The following is a 12079-nucleotide window of genomic DNA, read 5'->3' on the forward strand; positions in this document are numbered from 1 at the left end:
ATTTGGCCCAAGTCACTGGCCCGTTGAGTAGCATCACAAGTAGGGCCTAGAATTCTTGTTGTTGTTGTTCAGTTGCTAAGTCATGTCCGACTCTTTGCAACCCCATGGACTGCAGCACATCAGGCTGTTCTGTCCTTCACTGTCTCCCAGTTTGCTTAAATTCATGTCCATTCCGTTATTGATACTATCTGACCATCTCATTCTCTGATGCTCCCTTCTCCTCTTGCCTTCAACCTTTCCAAGCATCAGGGTCTTTTCTAATGAGTCAGCTCTTCACATGATGTGGCCAGAGTATTGGAACTTCAACTTTAGCATCAGTTCTTCCAATAAATATTCAGGGTTGATTTCCTTTAGGGTTGACTGGTTTGATCTCCTTACTGTCCAAGGGACTGTCAAGAGTTTTTTCCAGCATTGCAATTCTAAAGCATCAATTCTTCAGCTCTCAGCTGTCTTTATAGTCCAACTCTCACATCCATACATGACTACAGTAAAAACCACAGCTTTGACTAGACAGACCTTTGTCGCTAAAGCAATGTCTCTGCTTTTTAATATGTTGTCTAGGTTTGTCATATTTTTCCTTTCAAGGAGCAAGTGTCTTTTAATTTCATGGCTGCAGTCACCATCTGAAGTGATTTTGGAGCCCAAGAAAGTAAAATCTGGCACTTCTTCCACTTTTCCCTTTCTATTTGCCATGAAGTGATGGGACAGGGGGATTCCCAGGTGGTGCAGTGGTAAAGAATACACCTGTCAATCCAGGAGACACAAGAGGTGCAAGTTCAATCCCTGGGTTTGGATGATCCCCTGGAGTATGTCATGGCAACCCACTCTAGTATTCTTGCCTGGAAAATTCCACAGTAGAGGAACCTGGCGGGCTATAGTCCATTGGGCTGCAGAGAGTCAGACAGGAGTGAGCAACCGAGTAAGACCAAACTAAGTAACTTACATGTCCCTTACTAGAAGACCTGAGAGACTTCACCTTTTTTTTTTTTTTTTAAATGGGAATGTTATTTGTAAGATATGCAAGGTATATTACAGGCAGTAAAGGTGAATTAGAACATGGAAAACTGTGAAGGTAGGATATCTACTTCAAATTAAGGTATGGGAAGAGAAAGGCTGAATTTATTTGATGAGTTAAGTTAATACCAGAAAGATAGGAAATGGCATTTCAAAGGAAAATTTGTCAGAAGTTTAAGAAAAGAGTTTGTGATCTAGTGATGATGCAAATCTAATTTGCTACATTTTTATATGGTACTTTCAAGCTTCTACATATTCAACTAGTTGCTGAGGATTCTGATATTTAAAACTAGAGTTGTTTAATAGGTACAGAGTTTCAGGTGTATATGATGAAAAAGTCCTAGAGATCTGTTGCACAACAGTGTTAATATACCTAACACTACTGACCGAGTGACGTGAAGTCGCTCAGTCGTGTCCAGCTCTGCAACCCCATGGACTGCAGCCCACCAGGCTCCTCCACCCATCGGATTTTCCAGGCAAGAGTACTGGAGTGGTTGCCATTTCCTTCTCCAGAGGATCTTCCTGACCCAGGGATCGAACCTGGGTCTCCCGCATTGTAGGCAGACGCTTTACCGTCTGAGCCACGAGGGGAAGTCCTGTACACTTAAAAATGATTGAGATGTTTTAATGCCATTCTCCCAAATCATCCCCCCCTCCTCCCTCCAGGTTCGATGCAGGATACAGGAAGCTTGGGGATGGTGCCCTGGGATGACACAGAAGGATGGTATGGGGAGGGAGGTGGAAGGGGAGTTCAGGATGGGGAACACGTGTACACCTGTGGCGGATGCATGTCGATGTATGGCAAAACCAATACAATATTGTAAAGTAAAAAAGATAATAATAATTAAAAAAATGATTGGGATGGTATATTTTGTGATAGCTGTGGTTTTTTTTTTAAGCACAAAACCCAGAACAGGGCATGATTCACGCCATCCCAGAGTGCTCAACAATGGTATAAAATGTAAGTCTTAGAGTGAGGAATGCCTAAACATGTGAAAATTGAGAGGAAAGAAAGTTTGATTTGCTGAGAATCATGGACCAGGTGAAATGAATTTTCTAGGTAGAAAGTAAAAAAAAATCACTGATGTTTACTAAATGCCAAGAATTTTAAGTGTTTTATATGCATGGTTTATTTTTAGTATAATTCTCTAAAAAACTTATTATTTTATCTCTATTATATGTGAACCCAACACCTTAACTTAACAATTTTTACATAGTAAGAAGAGCAGGATTTGAACCCAGACAGCCTCTGCCTAGAGTTTGCTTTCTTAACTACCATGCTGCTGCTGCTGCTAAGTCGCTTCAGTCGTGTCCAACTCTGTGCGACCCCATAGATGGCAGCCCACCAGGCTCCCCCGTCCCTGGGATTCTCCAGGAAAGAACACTGGAGTGGGTTGCCGTTTCCTTCTCCAATGCAGAAAAGTGAAAAGTGAAAGTGAAGTTGCTCAGTCGTGTCCAACCCTCAGCGACTCCATGGACTTCAGCCTTCTAGGCTCCTTTGTCCATGGGATATTCCAGGCAAGAGTACTGGAGTGGGGTGGCATTGCCTTCTCTGAACTACCATGCTAAATGGTCTCACTGATTCATTTAAACAAACAAAATCATTTGACATGCAGAAGAAATCATCAGCATTTGTTTTAGGTATTCTACCCAGAAACTGGGTATCCAGTTGTATATATACAATGAGAATGCTGGATGAAGTCTAAAGCTTCATTTTGGTGCTATAATTCTGTGATTCATGGGATACTAAAGGAAACAAACACCAGAAAGAGTAAAATTTGCTTTTTTTTTTTTATTTAGTTATGTATTGACATTTGAGAGCTCATTAGTTTATTCAAGTAATTTGATTTTCTCTGTACAGTTCCTAGTTGTCAAATATCAGTATCAGGAAAATCCATCACTTTCAGCTCTTATTGACATGTTTGCAGGCCAAAGCATCTTAGAGCTTAAGAATCCAATTTATAAGAAGAATCATCTGTCATTTAATATCTAAAGATAACTTGACTAAGTTTTATAGAGAAAGGAGTATGATAATAGCAATGATACTCTTATAATACTTTCTGCAGTTCTTTGGAAGTTATTAACATATTAGCATGCATTATCTCATGGTTATGTATATTGTAAAATGAAGTTCAGAACATAATGTTAACATTGGTCAATTTGGCTTTCAGATAACTATTTATTTATATTTAACTTAAAAATTGACTAAGGGAAGAAGAGTTGTTTTCTCAATAAGTGATAACTTGGAGCAATTTTATATTCAAAGGCAAAAAAAGAAGGTCAACTTACAGTTCAAACATGATACAAAAATGAATTAAAAAACGAACCAAGTATTTTAACGTAAATTTTAAATTTATAAAACTTTTAGAAAATAGGACAAAAATCTTGGATACATTGGGTTGGTAAAGATTTCTTAGACATGATACCAAAGCACAAACCAGAAAGATAAATAAATTTGGCACTATTGAAATCAGAAACTTTTATTCTCTGACAGATCTCGTTAAGAGGATACAAAGACAAGTTAAATACTGGGAGGATGTATTTGCAAAAAACATATGTCTGTCTAAAGACTCATACCTAAAATGTATAAAGATTTTTCAAAGCTCAACATTAAATGAGACAAATAATCCAGTTAGAAAAAGTGATAGGATATAAAGAGATATTTCACCAAAAAGGATGTATGGCTGGCAAATAAGCACTTGAAGAGATTTTAAAAATCACTTAGCCTTAGGGGAATGCACATTAAAATAGATTATGATGAGCTATCACTACCTATCATTTAAATCATTGTACAGTCACTCTGAAAAATAGTTTGATAATTTCTGAAAACACTTACCATACATTTGCACTCCTGGGTACTTTTCTAAGAAAAAATAATAACTTCCATCTGCTCAAAAACAAGTATATAACTTTAAGAGCAGTTTTATTTATGAGAGCAATAAACATAAACAACAATTAAAATGCCCCTCAATAGGTGAATGGTTAAACAAACCACCTTATACCACGGAATACTACTCAATAATAAAAAGGAGTGAATTATTGATATGCACAATGGCTTAGAGAGCTCTCAAGGGCATTATGCTGTGTCAAAAAAGCCGTTTCAAAAGGTCACATATTATATGGTTCCATCTATACAACCTCCTCATAATGACAAATTTATAGTGATGGAAAGAGATTACTGACTGCCTAGTTTTAGAGATGGTGGGGAGAGAGGCACGGGTGTGTTTATGAAGGGAGAGCAAGAGGGTAGTCTTTGTAGGGATGAAATAGTTGTGTATCTTGGTTGTGATGATGGTTACACAAATGTACACATGTGATAAAATGACACAGAAACACATTCATTGTACCAGTGCTAAATTCCTGGTTTTGGTATAGTACTATCATTATCTATGATGTAGCCACTGAGTAGAAACTGACTCTAGGGTACAGGGGACATCTCTGTACTATCCTTAAAACTTCCTGTCACTCTATAATTAGTTCAAAATAAAAGGTTAAAACCAATAAGTTAAATCCTTAAGTAGATATAAGTATATAAAATGTCTTATTAAAAAGCAATAATTTACGTTATGACTTTGAAATATGAAGTGTTTTGCTTAAACATTGATGAATTCATATTTTTTGTTAAATGTTCAAATTTCCTTAAAATTCACTTATTCAGATTCACAGATTCACTGTTTAGAATGAATAAATTCAACTTGTGGTATGTTCTATGTGCAGTCCTAAGAATTTCTTTTTGTATTTTTGATTTTTGCTCCATCATGGATTTTGCATTTAATTATAGGGTTTTTTTAATGAAGGGGAGAGAAGGGGGGAATTCCATTAAAGTAAGAGAGAAGTGACTGTTCCTAAGAATAAAGAGTCCCTAATACTTGACCTAGTGAACACGGTCTATGATAAAACTGCCAAAAAATCTCTTACTCTAAATGTCATCGGAGAAGGCAATGGCACCCACTCCAGTACTCTTGCCTGGAAAATCCCATGGACAGAGGAGCCTGGTGGGCTGCAGTCCATGGGGTCGCTAAGAGTCGGACACGACTGAGCGACTTCACTTTCACTTTTCACTTTCATGCACTGGAGAAGGAAATGGCAACCCACTCCAATGTTCTTGCCTGGAGAATCCCAGGGACAGGGGAGCCTGGTGGGCTGCTGTCTATGGGGTCGCACGGAGTCGGACACGACTGAAGCGACTTAGCAGCAGCAGCAGCAGCAGCTAAATGTCATTAATAGTTCAGATTGAGAAATGTGATCTGGCTTGATATTTTTGCTGTTAAAAATATGGGGGGAATATCATTAATAGTTCTGAATTTAAACCCAGTTTAAATTCACTGTTAACTGGAATACTATTAGAAGAGAAATATTGAGGATTTAATACTGTTGCAGGTAGAATAAGTGGAAGGAATTGGGATCATTTTTGAGGAGCAATGGGTAGTGCTGGTAGTTCTCGCTAAGCACATCAAGAACTGTCATAGTAAAGAGAGAATATATTTGTTCTGTGTAACACTGAGGAAAGAAAAGGACCCGGTAAAGAATCTGCCTGTAATGCAAGAGACCTGGGGTTCAATCTCTGGACTGGGAAGATTCCCTGGAGGACAGCATGGCAATCCACTCAAATATTCTTGCCTGGAGAATCTCCATGGACAGAGGAACCCAGTAGGCTACAGTCCATGGGGTTGCAAAGAGTTGGATACAACTAAGCAAGGAAGCACAGCATATAGCACATGGATGTTGCAGATTTTGCTTCAGCATGCCAGACAGTAATTATGGAGTATGTGTTCTTTCTTGGAATTTTAAGGAAGTATAGGTAAATCAAGACCAATATGATGATGTGGTCAGAAGAGAACCTAAAAATTACATACAGTTATATATGTTGTAGCTTGTAGCTTTGCCTTATATTTCCCTGAAAGGAAATCAGTCTTCATGATAATGAAACAAAATAACAAAACTTAAGCACTAGTGACTTATTTAGTCTCATCACTTTTTTATTCACAAAGAATTCCGTAAAGTAGGAATGATTCCTTAAATTTAGTATAATCACATTTCATGAAAAGTCCTTGGAAAAATCTCACTTATGCATATGTCTTACACATCTTATCTTGAAGTCCTTTGAGATTATAAGCTATTAAATTAATTGCATTTTGTATCCAACCACTCGTTTATAACATATAATTCCCTAGGACCCTCATGTCCAGATTCAAGAGTGACTTGATAGAAAGGCTAATTTATTTTTGTTTTCTTCCTGGATCTGCTTTGAATGTTCTTAAAAGGAGGAGGGATATGCTGTGTTTAATATTTATATAGGATTTTCTTTTAAAAGCAGCTTCTCTCAAAATCCTATTTTTAAATTGGACTACCTTGAAAGAGGTCAACTTACAAAATCCTTCCTAACTACTTGTTTGGTTCTTTAGGATTGATGGATAAGCTGATAGAATCTAATCTTCATATGTGTGTGTCATTAATAGAGATGTAAGAATCTCAATTTACTTTGTCTTTCTCTTTTCTGTCACATCATAAGGAAAAGCTTTACTAATGAAGTACCCAGTGGTAATAACCCATTATATGCTAGGATCTCTCTTTATATCAGATGACATGCAAATGAACTGTTCTATTTCTGTGGAGAAAGACAAGGAGTGGTCTAGTTAATCATACTTGAGGGCTGCCATAGTTGTCTTCTGGGAAATATTATCATTATTCATTCTTATTTAAGGGTCCTTATCCTGTGCATAAGAAAATCTCCCATTCATTCCATTTGGGTTTGATGTTAATTACAAGGGCATTAATGGAAGCTTTCTCATAAGAAATGGATGTAGGATTAAATCAGGGGAAAAAAAAAAGAGCGACCTTCGGGTGAGTCAGGTCATCATAATAAGTGTGTGTAGAAGCTGGAGGTTGGAGGAAAGTTAGAGATTCGTCACCCGCCTTGTGGTTCAGATGTAGAACTGAGGCTTTGTGAGGTGAACTGACTTAATCAAAGCCCCCACCTGATGAGAGCCAGGCTCGAAATGACAAATGCCGGAGCGAGTTTCAGCAGATAGCAGTGTAGGGAAAAGATAATTTGGGAAATTTCTTTTCCCAGAAAGGACCAAGCTCTAACTGCTTTTTCTATTAAGTATTTCTATGATTTTGGCAAACCTTTTAACTTCTCTGAGTCTCTTTTCTTGAATTTAAAGTAAAGAGATTACACTAAATCATTTGTCCTCCAGAAAAGTGAAAGTCTATCTGAACTTCTGTGGAGGGTTTGCGTGCACTTACTGGATTAAGTTCATTTAAAAAAGATATTTCCAACATATCATTTATGTTTGACCTCCAGAAACTGAGAAGAGCCAGCCTTGAATATCAAGTGAATTTAGCAGCAGTGTTTTTAACTGGCCCTTACCCTAGTCTGTGAAAAAAACCTTTCTTCTTATCCCAGATAATATAATTTTTTATATTTTTTTCACCCTTAATTTATATACATTCTGGCTGGCAATAAATAATTGATAATATTGCTGGTAAAATGAAGATTTTGCTTAATCATCTATATCTTTTGAGGATTTAGCTGATCATGGATCCACATTTATGCAGTCACCAAGTAATTAAGTCATTTTTCTTTTTTCAAATAGGCATCCAGGTCTAAGATAAAATTATTTTGAAAATTTATGTACATTCTAGATCAGTGTTTCTGGTATTTTGATGTTTAATGTAAACAAACATAAGTTTCTAGTGTATAAATTGGATCTTGTTTTGTTTCTCTAAAAGAAATATATGAAGCAAATAAACTAATTTTTGAGATATATTTGACTTACACTTAGTGTAAAAAATATTCAGTAAAATACATGTTTTGCCATTTACTGAAATTTTCATAATTATATGAAATTAATTTCATAATTACATTTAAGTGGGCATATATTTCATAATTACATTTAAGCAGGCATATATACATTGCTCTTCTTTTTGGAGCCATCCTATATAAATTACTATAGAAACCTTTATACTATGTGTCTTTTTCTTTATTTTTCATTATTTTGTCTTTAATTTTTCTATCTTTTTTCTGGCTATAAATACATTCTTATTTTAGAAATGTTGGACACTACAGTAGAGTAAAAGAAAAAAATACCACCAGAAATAAACATCATAATTCCCATTATGTTTTTTTTCTTTTAACACTGTCACTTTAATAATAGACAATCCATGAAAGTGATTCAGTTTTAATACTTCAATAAAAGATAAAAATACTATACATGTGTTAAAAATATGTATAATTTATAATTATATAATCTCTAACAAAATTTGTCTTTATTTAAAAGAACATTTAGAAATTTTATAAGTCTTCCTGCACATGCGTTAAGGAAATAGGAATAATCTAAATTGCAAACCTGTTTAGCAAGTGCTTACAAATTTTAACATTGTGTTCTTTTGGAAAAGTTTTCATATCATAGTCTGCCTGCCAGATATTTTGTATCATCTGTAAAATAAGGTACATCATTATTTTTTCTGCCACAGGAAATTTTTCTAACTGTGGTGATAACTTTGTGAATATTAGTCCCTTTTTCATTTTTAAAACTAACTACCATTTATAATAGGCCAAATTGTACTTGGTGAAAATCAACAAAATAATTGTTAATTCATGGACTAACTGGCCTTCTATAGATGCTTTAAAAATATGTGTGTAGTTTTGCTTGAGAGTTTAGAGGTAGTTTGTTCTTCATTTCTTAAAATCTGCTTCTTTAAATATATAGATTTGGGACTAGAAAACAAATTTAGAGTGATTTTCTTTTCATATGTGATGTCAGTTCTAAGAAAAATCTGTTTATTTCATCCAACTAGTTTACCTATACCCTAGTCCTCGAATGAAGTGACCTTTGGAGTGACTGGTGTCTTGAGTGATGCAGTTAATGAGATCTAGCGACATCATGACCCTGACCCCTCCGTGGCCCTGGCTTCTCTCATCCATCTTCTTAACCCCACAGGCTGAATCAGTGCATAGAATCAGGATTAAACAAGTGTGAATAAACAAGTTCAAGAGTTTTCTGTCATGGCTGCCAGCACACAGAAGTGGCAACGTAAGACACAGAGAACTTAATGCTGAGAATGCTCTCTGTGCAGCTCCGCAAATCCTGACGGAGACACCACTGGTGTTTGTGGTCAGCGCAGTGCATCTAATCTCAGTTTGCTCCATTTCTGGACAGTGGTGGCGGTTGGCCTTTAAAATCATGTAGCTGTTGGCACGTTCCATGAAAGGATGGCTGATCCATCACTTACCCAGTGTCACACGTTACTAAGGCTTTTATCTCATTAACTATGATTAATGTTTGTATGGAATGGGCTTGTCATGCAACTGTTCATATTCAGCAATTTTCAATCCGTAGGCTTCCTTGAACAGACAAGAGTTTTATCTTAGGCACTGGGTGCCTTTATTTGCGATTACTGTTGCAACATGGCATGGTAACTCTGTGACGTAGCTCTTCCTTGGCTCTTTCCCATTATTGGCATTCAGTATGTTCCCTGTCATTGAACTTGAGATGTCCTTATGTAAGTGCAATCAAATGAAACCTATAAACAGTTTAGTTTATGTAGAAAAGAAGAAATGCAGTAGAATTTTAAGGAAATATTTTTCTATTATTTCTTAGCCTAAAAGTTGTTTTCCTAATATGATTTCCTTGTAAATCCATTTTCTCAAAGTGAGATGGAAAAGGGTAGAGATTAAGGATGCAGTTTTTTCCCTGCCTTTGGCTGTGGTTCTTGCTTTATCTGTTCTACATCTGACAAGTCTTTCCCCTCCGCCCAGGGCACCATTTGATAAGTTGACCAGTCAGTGATTAAACATATTTATTTAGTTCAATGGGTCAGAGTTATTGCGACAGATAGAAAATTACTGATGAATTATCAATTTCAGCACCTCTGACATCTGGCCTCAACGCAGTCCATCATCTGAGGACTCATAACACATTTGCTTGGACAATAACATGCTCAGCTACCTGTGTGATCACAGAGCTGGATAATGGAGATATTTTGTGCAGAATTAATAACACAGAATTCACAGAAATCAGGAGAGCTCTGCACCTACACTTGAAAACTACAAATAGCCAATAATTTACATACACAGCTTAGGGCTGGAATAGAAAGTATCTTGTACTTTAGATATGCTTTGCTGATTTAGGTAATGTTTTTTATAATTTACTTAACAAGCACATTTTGGAATTGAAGAAATAGCTAGTTGGAAATACTTCGGAAACAATATTACATATGAAAATTAGTCATCAAAATATTTTATTTATAAACTGTAATGAAATAAAAAATGGGCTTAAGTTTTGGTCTATTGAAGTTAATAGAATTTCCAAAATAAAATCTCAAGTCAGACACTTAACATTGTAATTCTTTTTAATTATAAACAAGATTTAAGTAGGAGTTGAAAAAACCTTTCTTCTTTTTCTTATTACTAGTTGAGTGATTCTTTTACTCCAAGTAAATTCTAATGGTCTTGTAGCAAATGCCAATCTAATGTGAAAATGATTCTACTCTTCTGTCCATGTGACTAAAATATATTCCAGTACAATCTTCTTCATGTCCTTATTTCACATTTTCTAATCTTGTGATTAGTTTTTCAAACAAAGTTGATTCAGGTTAGTGGTTGGTTTGTATTTTAAAGTATATTCATATCTTTTAAAAACTGGTCACACTTGTTAAGAAATTAATAGATCATGACAGATAATAAGCTCTAACTTTTATTTTGGCTTTACTCTCAATTGTAAATATTTCATGTGATTATCCTTATATTCTTATATCCCATGTGTCTAATGCCCTACTTTACAGTGATTCTACATTTAATATTTATGCATGCTGTCATAACAATATTTGTGAAGCCAGAAATGATTCTTAATCTTCAGAGTGCTCATTTTCACTCATTGTTTTGAATCTACAAACTGGTAAGAACTTAGCTTTGTTACCATTGTTCACAAAATAAAGGTTGAGCTCTTTGACATTATAATTTGTATTTATTCACTAAATCTATGCCAGAGCTTTGACATAAAATTGATAGGCCCTTTGGAGTGTCCAGCACAACATGTGATAACTTGGCAGTATTACAGGTCATACTAGGTCATTATTTATCGCTAAAGACTTCCTGATTTGTCTTGAAATTAAGTGAGGTTTCTTCTCTCATTTCATGGAAACCTTTAGTAGTTGACTATAGCATTCAATCAACTCATCTCTCCTTAGATACTTCTGAGTTAGTTTGGGAAATCCTTGGATGAATCCTCATTATAGAGTCCTCTCTGGAATCTCAGTGTATTGGGTCAGTTACACTGTCATGGATGTTCAGATCAGATGCAACTATAAAATGAGGGTGGTAAGATTTAGGATATTTGAATTTGATTTGAAGCACTTTTGAGCAGTCACAGGAAAGCCGTTGTAGCATTTTCCTTAAAGACCAGCCCCTCTAAATATCAGAACATTTCACATCTGGGATTTGCTTTAAGACCATAAATAAAATTTGTGCTTTTAAAATTGGGGGTGTTCACTATGTTCTCCATATTTTGACTCACTGTTACCTGCTTAAATTTGCCTTTCACCTTTCTTCTACACCACTACACCACTACATCATTAGCAATTTCTGCCATATAAACTGTGTAGAAGTTACTAGGAGCAGGTCAACAGATGTAAAACAATCAAACAACAATGGAAAAATGATACACATTATTTTGGAACAAATATCCATGACATGAAAGCATGTGATTTAATTAAAATGAAATAACTTAATTCATTAATATGAATTATGTATCCAAGTTTCCTTGGAGAAAGGGCACACATATATTAGATTGCCAGGGGCTCTCATATATAGAAAGGGATGCTATTATCTGTTACCAGACAGTAAGACTGAGAAATTAAGGAAAAAAAATGCATTTGAATGTTCCTTGTAAACTGTAAAGAGCTCTAATAATGTGAAGTTTGTTATTTTAATGTTGTGTGTGTTTGTTGGAACAGAGATGGTAGGGAGAAAATATGTAACTATCCATTCTCAGTGGCTTCTGTGTAAACTTGCAGTTTTACAGATTTCATGCTGTTGTTCAGTAGCCCAGTCATGTCCAAC

General features: G+C 35.6%; 1 protein-coding gene across 9 annotated transcripts in view; it reads left to right on the forward strand.

Moving 5' to 3' along the window:
- The window catches only part of ROBO2 (roundabout guidance receptor 2), a 652403-nt gene that overhangs the window by 78662 nt on the left and 561662 nt on the right, over positions 1-12079 (forward strand). The gene's annotated exons all lie outside the window — the stretch shown is intronic.

The sequence above is a fragment of the Bos javanicus genome, chromosome 1 (genome assembly GCF_032452875.1).
Source record: "Bos javanicus breed banteng chromosome 1, ARS-OSU_banteng_1.0, whole genome shotgun sequence".
NCBI lineage: Eukaryota > Metazoa > Chordata > Mammalia > Artiodactyla > Bovidae > Bos > Bos javanicus.